Source organism: Neophocaena asiaeorientalis, unplaced genomic scaffold (genome assembly GCF_003031525.2).
Source record: "Neophocaena asiaeorientalis asiaeorientalis breed wild unplaced genomic scaffold, Neophocaena_asiaeorientalis_V1.1 scaffold1004, whole genome shotgun sequence".
In the NCBI taxonomy this organism is placed as follows: domain Eukaryota; kingdom Metazoa; phylum Chordata; class Mammalia; order Artiodactyla; family Phocoenidae; genus Neophocaena; species Neophocaena asiaeorientalis.
In genome coordinates this window covers 109057-124292 of record NW_020174276.1, presented here as the reverse complement: position 1 = coordinate 124292, position 15236 = coordinate 109057, and positions in this window count along the sequence as shown.

Sequence of the window (15236 nt, the reverse complement as noted above, 5' to 3'; positions counted from 1 at the left end):
GTCTCTATTTCTGCCCTGAAAACCGGTTCATCTGTACCATTTTTCTAGGTTCCACATACATGCGTTAATATATGATATTTGTTTCTCTCTTTCTGACTTCCTTCACTCTGTATGACAGTCTCTAGATCCATCCACATCTCAACAAATGACCCAATTTTGTTCCTTTTTATGGCTGAGTAATATTCCATTGTATATATGTACCACATCTTCTTTATCCATTCGTCTGTCGATGGGCATTTAGGTTGCTTCCATGACCTGGCTATTGTAAATAATGCTGCAATGAACATTGGGGTGCATGTGTCTTTTTTTGTGTGTGTGTGTGTACATGGGCCTCTCACTGTTGTGGCCTCTCCCGCTGCGGAGCACAGGCTCCGGACGCACAGGCTCAGCGGCCATGGCTCACGGGCCCAGCCGCTCCGCGGCCTGTGGGATCCTCCCGGACCAAGGCCCGAACCCGTGTCCCCCGCATCGACAGGCGGACTCCCAACCACTGCGCCACCAGGGAAGCCCTCATGTGTCTTTTTGAATTATGGTTTTCTCCGGATATATGCCCAGTAGTGGGATTGCTGGGTCATATGGTAGTTCTATTTTTAGTTTTTTAAGGAATTTCCATACTGTTCTCCATAGTGGCTGTATCAATTTACATCCCCATCATGTGTTAGTGTTTTGTTCAAGTCTTTATCAGCCAAGGTTGAGGCCTTGTGGGGAAGAGTGCTCAGAGGAGGAATTCTGCCAACCACAGTGAGCCACTCATGTGGGTCTCATTCCACGTGCCAGTGGGTGCTTTGGCATGGCCACGAGTGCATCCAGGGTTTGTGGGGCCTAAAGCTTATGCAATTTGGGGGCCCTGTTTAAGAAAAACAACATAAAATTACAAATACAATATTGCTAGTGCCCCTCCCAGGACCTGAGAAGGAGCCTATGCTAAGGAGCTTATATAATCGGGGGAGTCAGAAGTCTGAAATCAGTATCACTGAGTCAAAATCGAGGTGTCAGCAAGCCTGTGCTCCCTCTGGAGGCTCTAGGGGAAAATCCGTTTTCTGGTCTTTTCCAGCTTCTAGAGGCACCTGCAACCTTTGGCTGGAGGCCCCTTCGTCCATCTTTGATGCCAGTGGTGCAGCATCTTCTAACTCTCTCTGCTGCCATCACTTTGCCTTCTCACTTCTGCGGCTCAGATCACCCTCTTATAAGGATTCACATGATCGCTTAGGGCACTCACAGATCATCCAGAGTTGTCTCCCGGTCTCAACATCCTGAACTCGAGCACAACTGCAAGGTGCTTTTTGTCATATAAAGTCACATTCACAGGTTCCAGGGATTAGAACGTAGACATCTTTTGGGGGCCACCACAAGTCCACTGCCCTTGGCTACAGGGGCTCTCAGCAGTACAGGAGGTGCAGAAGCCTTGGGAGCACAGCCAGGGAAGAGTCTGCGCCCTCTGGAAAATTCTGCTTTCTGCTGGGATTTACAGCACAATCCAAATGGAATGTAAGAACTGGGAAGCCAGCCTAGAAGATTCAATCCCTGTAAGGGCTGTACAAGTCCCTCGTACCTAGAATTCCATTATGCTTACTCAGGAACTGAGAAGGACTGTAAAGGTCCTGGCCCAGCTGGGGTCCAATGAGCTCAGAATCACAGCCCATGGAGGGAAGGGCCACTGCAGTCACCTAAAAGGGACGAGTTGATGACCATAATAAAGGAGGCAGGAATGTACAGTGGAGAAAGGACAGCCTCTTCAATAAGTGGTGCTGGGAAAACTGGACAGCTACATGTAAAAGTATGAGATTAGAGCACTCCCTAACAGCATACACAAAAATAAACTCAAAATGGATTAAAGACCTAAATGTAAGGCAATTATACTCCAATAAAGATGTTAAAAAAAAAAGGGACAAGTTGATGGATTGATTGGTCCATTGGGCACCACCTGATGGTTCAAACAGGCGGCGGGCGGGGGGCACTCGCATACTGCCTGGTTTCCTGCTGTGATCGCATTTCCCGCTTCCTCTGGGTTATTGAGCATGAAGCAAAGTCTACTATGTGTGAATCCGAGGCCCCTCTTTGGTCTTGAAAGGGCTCTGTCCTTCCTGTCAGCCTCACATTCTCTCGGTCTAGCAGGCTCCAGGCTGAGCTCGCAGGTGCCCTCTGTCCTCTGGACCATGGGGACTGGCCCCTGTGGTTCTCCCGGCCTCCAGGTCAGTCTCCTCCAAACTGTCTTCCACCCAGCAGTAGAGGGGCCCTTGGCAAGTGCCACTCACATCTTGCCCTCACCTGCTTAAAGCCGCTCAGTGGCCCCTTGCTGCCCCCAGCCGAGAGGCCAAGGCCAGCAGCAGAACTGGCCCTATCTCCTCAACGTCCCCCCACCCTTCTGCACACAAAAGTCAACTCAGAGTGAACACCGCCTCTCGGATGGACACACCCACCCTGCTGAACTCGCCATTCTCTCATGCTCCTCCTTTGTTCAAAGCCTTCCTTTTCCTCAGGATCAAGCCCGATTCAACTCCCATCCCTACTGGACTCTGGATCTCCATTGCATTCTGCCCCGGGCACTACTGCTTGGTGCACTCACAAGGGTATGGGTTTCATGGGGCTGCCATAACAAAGGGCCATGAACTGGGGGGCTTAAAGTAATGGAAATGCATTCTCTCCCAGTTCTGGAGGCAGAAGTCTGAGGTCAGGTGTGGGCGGGGTTTGCTCCCTCTGGAGGCTCTGAGGGAGAATCTGTCCCAGGCCTCTCTTCCAGCTTCTGGTGGTGGCCAGTAATCCTTGGTGCTCCTTGGCTTGTGGCCACATCGCTTCAATTTCTGTCCCCATCTTCACGTGGGGCTTCTCCTCTGTGTCTGTATCTTGTCTTCTGTCTCTTATATGGACCCTAGTCATAGGGTTTAGGGTTCACCCTCATCCAGAATGATCACATATTGAGATCCTTCACTTAATCACACCTTTTCCCCAAATAAGCTCACATTCACAGGTTCCACGTGGATATGTCTTTTGGGAGGCCACCATTCAACTCTCTACAACAGGTGTGTGTTTTCTATTGCTGCATAACAAATGACCAAAAATTTAGCAACTTTAAACAGCACACATTTTAGTCTCCCAGTCCCTGGGTTAGGTATTTGGGCTTGACTGGTCCTCTGCACAAGATCCTGCCAGGCTGTAATCAAGGTGTTGGCTGGCTGCATTCTCATCTGGAGGTGCAAGGGTCAATGCTCCTGGAAGCAGCCTTCAAACAATGACAGATGAGACTTGGAGGATAAATACCTCAGCTCCCTTGCATCTCAGGCTTGAGATTCACTTGTCCACAGTGGTGACTTGCTTGATAACATACCCAGTGCTGACATCCTTCCTTCCCTGCCTCACTTCCCCATTCTCCCACTGGCCTTCATGGGGTCACTTTTAAAATAAACTACTTTCACTTAAATCCTCATTTCAGGGTCTGCTCTGGGGAATATAATCTAAGATATGAGCCCTTTGTCTGTCTGGGAGAAGAGTGTTCCAGGCAGAGGAAACAGTGCAAAGGCCCTGTGGCAAGAACAGGAAGGCGGTTAGTGAGGCCAGAATGGAGTGAACATGGGGGAGAATGGTAGGAAATAGTGCCTAAAGTAAAACTGGGAGGGTGTAGTGTCACAGAAGCCAAGAGAATAGTTTTTTCAGGAGGAAAAAGTTGCCACTTGTGTTGAATTCTGCTGAGAGGCTGAGTGAAATGAGGACATAAATGCGCCCATTGGATTTAATAACTTGGAGGCCATTGATGACCGGGACAAGAGTCGGGGATGGAAGCCAGATGAGAATAGTTTAGACAGGGAATGCTGAACGCCAAGCCAGCATCATGTGTGATGTACGGCTGAAATACTCATCACCTGCATGGGACGGGGGTACTCTCCTGAGTCAAGAGACTAACAAAGCGACTGCCAGACCAGCCAGGCATCAGCCATGCTCAGAACTCCTGTGGGAGAGTATTCCTTCTGAGGATGAACTCACAGACTAAAACCATAAAACACACCAAGAAGCCCAAAGCCCTGCCAGAGAGCCCTCCATCATTTCAGAGAGATAAAGGAAGGACCAGCACCCATAGGACAAGATCAGGATGTCATAAAACAAAGGCAGGAAGATACAGATGAAAAACCAAGGTAAGAGCTTAGAAATTTAAAATAGTCAATGGAAGAAAATCTCACTGGGTGAGTCAAGTAGCAGAGCAGACAGAGTTTGCTGGGGCTGCTGCAACAAAGTACCACAAACTGGGTAGTTTTAAGCAACAGAAACATATTGTCTCCCAGTTGTGGAGGCTGGAAATCCAAGGTCAAGGTGTGGGCAGGGTTGGTTCCTTCTGAGGGCAGAATCTGTTCCAGGCCCCTCTCTTTGGCTTGCTGATGGCTGTCTTCTCCCTGTGTATTCACGTCGTCTTTCCCCTATGTGTATGTCTGTGTTCAAATTTCCCCCTTTTATAAGTGTACCAGTCATTACATTAGGGCCCACCCTAATGACCTTATTTTAATTTGATTACCTCTGTAAAGACCCTGTCTGCAAATAAGGTTACCTTCTGAGGTATTGAGGGTTAGGACTTCAACATAGGAAGTTTGGGGGTGGGAGGGAAACACTTCAGTCCATAACAGAGAGATAGAACAAGGAACTTCTTGCCCCTAAAGCATAGCACAGGGAGACAAAGAGACATGGATGATGATCAGACAAGACCCTCCAAGATAGAATAGGATATCCAATTAGAAAGAACAGTACGGGGCTTCCCTGGTGGTGCAGTGGTTGGGAGGCCGCCTGCAGATGCAGGGGACGTGGGTTCATGCCCCGGTCCGGGAGGATCCCACATGCCACGGAGCGGCTGGGCCCATGAGCCATGGCCGCTGAGCCTGCGTGTCTGGAGCCTGTGTTCCACAATGGGAGAGGCCACAGCAGTGAGAGGCCCGCGTACCACACACACACACAAAAAAGAACGGTATGAGAGATCAAATATTCTAGGAGCTAATGGTTGAAAATTTTCCAGATTTGAATCAAGATACAAGTTCTCAAATTTCAAGAGCTCACCAAGAGCCAAACAAGGTTAAAAAAAGACAAAACACATCCTCAACCACATTGTGGTGAAAGTGTAGAACGTCAAAGACAAAGATAAAATCTTCAAATTCATTCAAGAGAAAAGACAGATTGATAGTAAGTATGCATCATACAACAATAAAGGAATTCCAAGTCCTGATGGAAGAAAGCTGTCTACCTAGCATTCTACATCCCCGTGTAGTCTCACTCAAAAGGAAAGGCCAGATGTACCAAGCTTAAGGGATTCTTCTACCCACAGACAAATCTAAAAGAACTACTGTGGCAGCTACTGTTAGTTGCTTACTCAGCAACCTTCGGCTGGAAAGAGTCAGACATGCATATTGGCTCTCCAACTGTCTCCCTTCCTTATGCCAGGAATTTTCACCCCATTCAGGAGGTTCAGAGGCCATCTTCCTACCATGAAGACGTGAGCCACATGCTCAGGAATGACACGAAAAGAAGACAAAAGGAACCTGGGTCCTCGAAAAGTCCTTGAGCAGCAGGGCTAATCTTGGACCGCTGACTTGGGACTCCTTATTACAAGCATCCAAACATAGTCTTTACTTATACAACAACTAAAGGGTGTACTCTTGTAAGAATAAAATTTATCCTGTAAAGAGTTGTATGGAGAAGCAATAGTGAGCAAATAAATTGGCAAAAGATGTTGAAAAATGTAAATTAGTATTGGGGAGGGGTGGTGAAAATTTACACAACACTAAGGATGAAGTAGGGGCAGGGAGGGATATTAAAATGCATGAAAGTTCTCATCTTGATTGGAAAGAGGCTAGAGATGGTGACTGACCTTAATCTTTCTTAAAAAAAGATATAAATTAAGGCATGTATATTAAAATTAAGGATAATCACTAAAAGAATAGACACAAAATGTATAAATTCCACACTAGTAAAGGAAAACAAAGGGAAAAAGTTAAGTAAACAATCCAGTAGACCACAAGAAAGGAAAAATAAAAACAGCATATGAAATAAGATGTAAACCCCAAATGTTTCAAGAATCACAATAAGGGTAAGTAGGTTAAATAATTGATTAAAATAGAGTCTCAGATTGGATAGATAAAACAGAGATACATCTAACAAAGTGGTTAAGAAAGACTGAGAATAAAGGAAAAGAAAAAGATGAACCAACTCAATACTAACCAAAGGAGAAGAACTATTATAATGTTAATTATCTTACAAAATAGAATTTAAGGCAAATAAGAGGTAGAAGAAGCATTTATATTGATAAACAAAACAATCTACTTTGGACATTAAAAAAATGAATTAACCTATGTGTAACTAATAATAGCAGATACTTACAATTCTGAGTACCTTATACTATTCAATCACTTAGTGCTCACAAAAATCCTATGAGGAAGGTATTACTGTGATCCCCATTTTACAGATGAAGAAAGTGAGATACAAACATTAAGTCACTCATAGAGAGGATCCAGGATTTGACATTCGTAGTCCAATACAGATTTTATGATTTTTAACTGCTATGCTATCCTTCCTTTTCTAACAATGTAGTCTATCAATCTATCTATCTATCTACCTACCTATCATCTATCTATCTATCTCTAAAAATTATAAAATCAGTCATTGGAGGAAATGGCCAAATCTACAAAAGATAAGAACAAGCTAACATAAAAATAAGTATATATTAGACACATGTGAATGTGCACACATACATTCACACAAAAGCTTGTGCCCAACAGAGAAGGCTTTTCAGGCACACAGAGAATATTTGTAAAACTCAACCACACATTAGGCCACAGTCTCCTCAAAAGTGTTCTCTGACTACAGTGCAACAAAAATAGAAATCACTGAAAAAAAAAACCCTCTCCCATAGGTTTACAAATATTTAAAACACACTTGCAAATAATCCATTAAAGAGGTAATGGAAAATTCTGAACATCATGAAATGAAAATTTTGATATATATCAAAATCTGTGGCGTTCAGCTATGGTAGTTTGTGGAGGAAAATGCATAGCTTTATAGGCATTTATTTAAAAAGAAGAGATCATGAAACTGAATTAGCAACTGTTCAGCTTAAGAAGCTAGAAAAAGAGCAACAGAACAAAGCCAAAGAAAGATGAGTGAAATAAATAATAAAGGTAAATTTGAAAACTAATGAAACCACAAACAAATAATGAAATGACAAACAAAGCAGAAACGATGACCACCACCAAAAGCTGATTTTTTGGAAAGACTATTAAAATGTGCAAACTTCAGACAAGAGTGATCAAGGGAAAAAAAAAGGCAAACAATAATCTGCATAACAGATTAAAGGAGAAAAATCATATTACCATCTCAATAGACCCAGGAAAGGGATTAGCCATACATAAATCAACACCTGTACCTGATGATAGTTCTTATCTAACTAAGAATATAAGACAACTTTCTTAACCTAATAAAGGTTAGCTACCACAAAACCTACAGCAGCCACCATACTTAATGGAGAATAAGTTCCCTCTGCTTGCTACTACCACCACTGTTCACCTTTGCATCTGAAGTACTAACCAATGCAATAAGAAAAAGAAATGAGCAGGATGGAGATTAGAAAAAAGGAGACTAAATTACCAGTATTTGAGGACTGTTGGATTATGGATTCTATATTACAAAAAAAAGAGAATCAATGAACAACTTACTAAAATTAATAAAAAGTGTAGCAAGGTAGCCAGAAAGAAGGTCAGCATATAGAAAACATTAGTATTCCTATATACTATCCATCACCAAATAGAAGATGAGATAGAGACAAAGGAGATACAATTCACAGAGCTATAACAATGAAAAGGTATCTAGGAGTAAACCTAACAACAAATGTGCAACACCCTTATGGAGATAATTATCAAACTTAAGTGAAGAGTAGAAAAGACTACCTAAGTGAATGGAGAGATATACCACACTCATGAAGGAGAAGGTGTTGCATTGCTAACATGACAATTCTTCTAGAAATTAATCTCTGAATCAAATATAAATCCAATAGGTTTGTAAAAACCTGACAAACAGATCCTAAAATTAACATGGATGAATAAAGACTGTGCAGAATATTTTTAAAAAGAAGAACAAAGAAGAGTACTTGCTTTATCAGATATCAAGACATTTTCAGCTCTGGTAATTAAAGAAGCCTGGTATTGGCTCAGGAATAGACAGATGAATGGAACAGAAAAAGGATGAGACCTTTACATATCTAGTATATGACATCTGGTATATGACATCACGAACCAGTGGGAGAGAAGAGTGTCTTCAATAAATGGTGATTGGAAAATTCAGCGCTCCACATGGACAAAAAGAAAATAGATTCGTACCTTACATTATTCTCAAAAATCATCTCCAGAGGAGTTAAAGATATAAATGTGAAAAACAAAATTCAAATACCATTAAAATAAAATATGAGACAAATGATTTGTAGTAGGAAATTTTCTGAAACCTTCTGAAGTAAGACACAAAAGCACAAAGGCAAATACACATTTTACCACGTCGAAATTAAAAACTGTGCTGATAGAAGTCACAATTAACAGGGTTTATAACCAAATGATGGACTGGAATAAGATATTTCCAATGTATAAAACAGACCAGGAATTAATTTCAAGACCTTATAAAAAATTCCTACAGATCAGGAAGAAAATGACAAATCATCCAACAGAAAAATGGGCAAAGATAAAAGCAGAAGATTCACTGAAGAAGAAATAAAAATGGCCAACACATCTATAAAAGATATTAGATATGATTAGATGTCATGGGGATATAAATTAAGATATAAACAAGGTACCATTTTTATTTATCAAGTTGACCAAAGAAATTTCAAATGCTGGCAAGGGCGTAGGGAAAATTATATTCTCTTATGTTTCTGATGGGGGTGTAAATTGATAGATCCATTCTGGAGAACAATTTGACAATAACAAGTGAAATGAGAATGAACGCTGTATGACTCAGAGGACATATACATGGATTTTCGTTGAGGCATTTTTTTAAAATAATAGGGCAAAATTGGAAACAATCCTAACATCCATGAGGAAGAGAATAGACATGTTCATAAGACATGTAAATAAGTTTTAAATATATGATCAACTGCTGCACAGTGATTCATTAATTCTGTTATATTCCAGTTAGTGACCAAAATGAAGTCACTGCCCTCATGGAGCTTACACTCTTGAGAGAGGAGGCAGAAAGTAACGATACAAGTATCAGATGATGGTATGTGATAAGAGGTAAGATAAAGCAGGCAAAGGAGACAACACATATGAGGGAGCAGCAACAAGCAGTAGCTATATACACATGTATATAATTTATCCTTCAATGCAGCAAACCCACTTCTAGGAATCTACTCTCAAGATACACCTTTAGCGATACGAAAATACATATGTACAATGTTACTTATTGCAGCTTTACTAGTAATTGAAAAATATTGGAACATTGGAAATTACCTAAATGTCTAAACATAGGAGAGTGATTGAAGAGACCAGGATATATACACACAAGAGTTGTATGCAGCTGCAAAAAAAGAACGAGGAAGAGCTCTGTGCACTGATGTAAAGTGATTTACAGGAGTTATTGTTAGGTGGGAAAAGCAAAGTGCAAAGAGAATATCTAGTATGGTGCCTTTTGTACAAAAAGGAAGTGAAAATAAGGAAATATACACACACCTGCTAATCGTTATAAAAACAGACAGGAAGGATAACCCAGAAAACAAAGAAGTTGGTTATCTACAAGAGGTGGGGGAAGTGGAGCAGAAGGGGTATGGGAGGGATAGGAAGAGGGGAAAATCCCTAAAACAGAAAACAAACGAACCTGATTGGATGTCAACTGAATATTATAACCACACTGAGGAGGAAATAAAACACTAACTCATAAACACTATTTTAAAAAATTATTTTTTGGGCTTCCTTGGTGGTGCAGTGGTTGAGAGTCCGCCTGCCGATGCAGGGGACGCGGGTTCGTGCCCCGGTCCGGGAAGATCCCACATGCTGCGGAGCGGCTGGGCCCGTGAGCCATGGCCGCTGAGCCTGCGCGTCCGGAGCCTGTGCTCCGCAACGGGAGAGGCCACAGCAGTGAGAGGCCCGCGTACCGCAAAAAAAAAGAAAAAATATATATATATATTTAAGCTTATTTGACTATTTAACCTCAGTATTGGGCAAGGTTGCTGGGCCAAAGGGGACTGCCAAGAGGCCCAAGCTCTTAGTAGGTTTGTTTATGGTAGTGGAAGTGTGAAGCAAGTTTGCTATATTACGGGCTGGGGCAAATGTGACTGAATGTGTCATTGTTGGGAGTAAGGGTTCTCACTGGAATAAGCGAGGTACAGATAAGGAACAGAGGAAGACAAATAAGAAGCCCAGGGGGATGAATGTGGAATGAAGGTATACATGTACATGCATGCAAATGTGCACATGAATATGTATGCATGTATGTAAATATGTATGTGTGTATAGTAATAAGTACATGAATATGTTTCTTAGCTCCTTCCAGTGAAAAAAGCCCAGTAGCAACTAATACACTCAACACCCAGATCTCGGTCCCTAATATCGTTCTTTACTAAAAGAAACCAGGGCTCCTCAGAGAAATAGCCGATCTCAGAACTGGGGCAGAAAGTAAGGCAGTGCTCAAATAAGTAAGGAAAGTAATGAATTATAAGACGTTGAAAGATGGAAACCTGTGAGTCCACACTCATAATAAAGAGATAAATCGATGGATAAACAAATGGACAGGACTCTTGTTTTTAGTAGCAAAGACAGAAAGAGAGGATGAGAATGATAAGGTAAATGGGGCAAAATGTTAGGAGTAGGTGAATCTGGTTAAAGTGTATATGGGTTGTTTTTATTCTATTCTGGATACTTTTCTGTCAGTTTGAAATGATTTCCAAATAAAAATGGAAAATATTTAATTTATAACAGCATCAAGATTATAAAATATTTTGATGTAGCACAGGTGATGGGTTGTCACTTGCATACCTTTTAAGTATGTACCTTTAAAAGATGGATTCTATTAGCATAACTATAATATCATTATCACACTAAAAATTAACGACAATTCTGTACTATTGTCAAATATCCAGTCTGTGTTCAGATTCTCCATTTTCACATTTTTTTCTTTATACGTAGTTTTTTTGTTTGAATTAGGAACCAATTGAGGTCAAGTGGAATGATATGTTTTCAAGTGCCTTTTTTTTTTTATAGTTTTCAGATTTTCTGTGTGTTCAGTTTTTTTAAAAAATAAACTTATTTATTTATGGCTGCATTGGGTTTCATTGCTACACGTGGGCTTTCTCTAGTTGTGGCGAGTGGGGGCTACTCTTTGTTGCGGTGCGTGGGCTTCTCATTGTGGTGGCTTCTCTTGTTGCAGAGTACAGGCTCTAGGTGAGTGGGCTTCAGTAGTTGTGGCACACCAGCTCAGTAGTTGTGGTTCGTGGGTTCTAGAGCGTAGGCTCAGTAGTTGTGGCGCATGGGCTTCGTTGCTTCGCGGCATGTGGGATCCTCTCGGACCAGGACTGGAGCCCGTGTCCCCTGCATTGGCAGGCGGATTCTTAACCACTGCACCACCAGGGAAGCCCTGTTTTCAAGTGTCTTTTAAACTGCAGGTTCTTCCTCTAGCTCTTTTGGGGTTTTTTTTGCAATTGATTTGTTGAGAAAACTGTGTTGTTTGTACTGTAGAGTTCCCACGGTCTGTATGTTGATGATTGCGTCCCTGTGGGGGTAGTTTAACAAGTTCCTCTGAGCTTATTATTTCCTGTAAATTGTTAGTTGGATCTAGAGGGCTGACCAGATTTGGGTTCAAGTTTTTCTTTTTTTTAGCAAGAATAATTCATATGTGGAGCTGGGAGACTTCAACACACTTCTCTCAGTAATTGGCAGCTTTATGTAGTGAACATGTACAGATCACTGCACCCAACCTCAGACTGCACATTGTTTTGCACACACAAGGGGACTTTACAAAAACTGACCACATACTGGAAGTAAAGCAAGTCTTAACATGTTTCAGAGGATCAAAATTATTCATAGCATGATCTCTGACCACAGTGTAATTAAGCTAGAAACCCATGAGAAAGGAAAAAAAGAACAAACCAGCAGCCCCTGCCATTTGTAAGCTGGCCTGGCTCTCATAGCCAGGCCATGCTGTTCTTTGACTGGGTGTAAACCCTCTCATGGAATAGCAAGCTTAGACAAAGTTACTCTGAGACCATGATAAAGTCAGATGAAGCAAGGCCATTTCATGATTTGTTTCTAAGCACAGATAAAACCAAGGTCAATGTGCAACCGGCAGATACCAAACATTTCCCTCCTACCTGACTTTCCCAATCACAGCTTTAGACTCACTGTAGTTGATCTCTCTATAAAGAAGAGTTACCGACATCTTCAGTCACAGAATTGCCCTTGCTTTCTGATTGCATCTAAAGCAAACCCTCAATTCCTTGGACTCTCCCCCAAATCACCCAACTAAAGCCCAAATATTACAGTAGGTTCTTTCTAGTACATTCATTCTGAGACACCCCACAGCTCCCCATGACGTGCATCTCACTCACTACAGAGAGTAATAGGCCCAACTTGTTCATCTACAGTTGTGTTTCTGGGCATATTGACACTCATAACAAAAAGATTACTAGGAAAATCCCCACATGTTTAGAAATGAAGAAATACACATTTAAATAACCCAGCGTTCAAAGACAACAACATGATGGAAATTAGGTAATGTTTCATCTGAATTGGTCAGTGGCCTGACAGGAAACAGACGGTGCATGCAAACTAAGTAATTTGAGGAGAGTTAAATAAAGGGATTGGAGTGGTTTTGTAATTTTTCATCTTGAGTACCCTGAACTACATTTCCCAGAATTCCCTTTCCTATAGGTTTCAGTTAGGGTGGGCCACATAAGAGATTCTGATGGGAGATTTGGAGAAGAGAAGGGAAACACACATCACTGACAACATTCTCATAGCTAGAAGATAGAAGGAACAAAATAACAAGAAAAAGACAAATAACACAGTATAAAAATGGGTCAAAGTTTTGAACAGACATTTTTTTTCACATTATAAGAAAACCGAATGAATCACAGGCATATGAAAGGTACTCAACTTCATTTGTCATTACAGAACTGTGAGTTATCATTACACACCCACCAGATTGGTGGGAACCAAAAAGTCTGACGATTCTAAGAGTTGGCACACCTGTGGAGCGATGGAAAATTAATTTCATACACTGCTGACGGGAATGTGTGCTGGAAAACAGGCTGGCATTTTGTAAGAAGATTGAAGGCATACTTCTATGAGCCAGCATTTCATTGCCAAGTATACAAACTCCGGGGAAACTTATGTACGTTGGCACCAGGAAACAAGTGTAGGTGGTTGTAATGGGTTCAACAGTAGCCCCCAAGAGATATGTGCACATCCTAACTCCCAGACCCCGTGAATGTGACCTTATTTGGAAAAAGGGTCTTTGCAGGTGTGACGAAGTTAAGGATCTTGAGACAGGATCATCCTGGGTTAGCTGGGTGGGCCCTAAATGCAATGACAAGTGTCCTTGTAAGAGCAAGGCAGAGGGAGATTTGGATAGACAGAAGAGGAGAAGGTCATGTGATCAGGGGCAGAGGTTGAGTGATTCTCCCCTAGAACCTTCAAAGGGAGCATGGCCCTGCTGACACCTTGATCTTGGATCTCTGGCTTCCAGAACGGTGACACAGTAAATTTCTATTGTAGTAAACCACCAAGTTTGTGGTACTGCTAAGACAGTCACAGGGAACTGAGACAATGGTTCATCATAGCATTTGGGTGCTGAAAACAAATCCAATATCCAGCGAGGATAGAATGGATATATAAGCTATGGTAAAGTTATACAGAGGAGGGACTTCCCTGGGGGCGCAGTGGTTAAGAATCCACCTGCCAATGCAGGGCACATGGGTTCGATCCCTGGTCTGGGAAGATCCCACATGCCGTGGAGAAACTAAGCCCGTGTGCCATTAGCTTGCAGTCTAGAACCTGTGAGCCACAACTACTGAGCCCACATGCCACAACTACTGAAGCCCGTGTGCCTAGAGCCCATGCTCTGCAACAACAGAAGCCATTGCAATGAGAAGCCCGTGCACCGCAACGAAGAGAAAGCCCACGTGCAGCAACTAAGACCCAACGCAGCCAAAAATAAATAAATAAATAAATAAATAAATAAATAAACAGTTATACAGAGAAATATCCTACCAAAATATGAGAATAAACTCTATATATACCACAGCATGGGTGAATTTTAAAGACAGTGCTGAGTGAAATAAGCAAGACACAGAAGAATACATAAATTACAATTCTATTTATATAAAGTTTTAAAAGAGGAAAACTTAAAGCACATTTTTTGTGGTTGGATGTATGTTCAGGTGGCAAAACTCTGATGAAAAGCAGGGAAATGGTTACCATAGAAGTTAGGGAGGGAGAGGGAGATGATTTCGAGCAGACATGCTGGGGCCAGAGGGTAGGACTCTAAGTTTTTGATCTGGGGATGGTTATAAAAGTATATTCACTTTTTTTTTGTCTGTGCCACACAGCACATGAGATCTTAGTTCCCCAACCAGGGGTCAAACCCATGCCCCCTGCAGTGGAAGCGCAGAGTCATAACCTCTGGACTGCCAGGGAAGTCCCTAAAAGCATGTTCACTTTATTTAAAGTTCAGGAAATGCATGTAAAACATATATGATTTACACCGTTCTCTGCATCTGTGTCGTACTTCACAATTTGAAAGGTTAAAACGTTACAAAACAGAATTGAAATGATGACTATTTGCAGATGATATGCCTCTATATCTGGAAATTCCAACAGAATCTACTTTAAAATGTTACAAAGTGTTAAGAAGAATGCACTAAGTTGGCTGGGTACAGAATCATTTAGACAAATGACAAACTAGAAGACACAATGAAAGAAAAAACTCCATTTAACAAAAAAGATAAAACATCTAGAAATGAACTTAACAAGAAATATGCAAGACCTATGAAAAGAAACTTTAAAATGTTCCTCTGGGACATAAAAAAAAGTCCTGACTGAATGCAAAGGTCTACCATGTTCTCAGGCAGGAAAATTTAACTTCAAAAAGATGCAAAATCTCCCTACATCAATCTATAAATTAAAAATGATCTCAAAAATAAGATATAATTTGTTGGAACTTGTCAAGGTGTTCTCATATATTACTATGGAAAACTAAAGGAGTGAAAATAGCCATCAATATTCTTAAAGGCA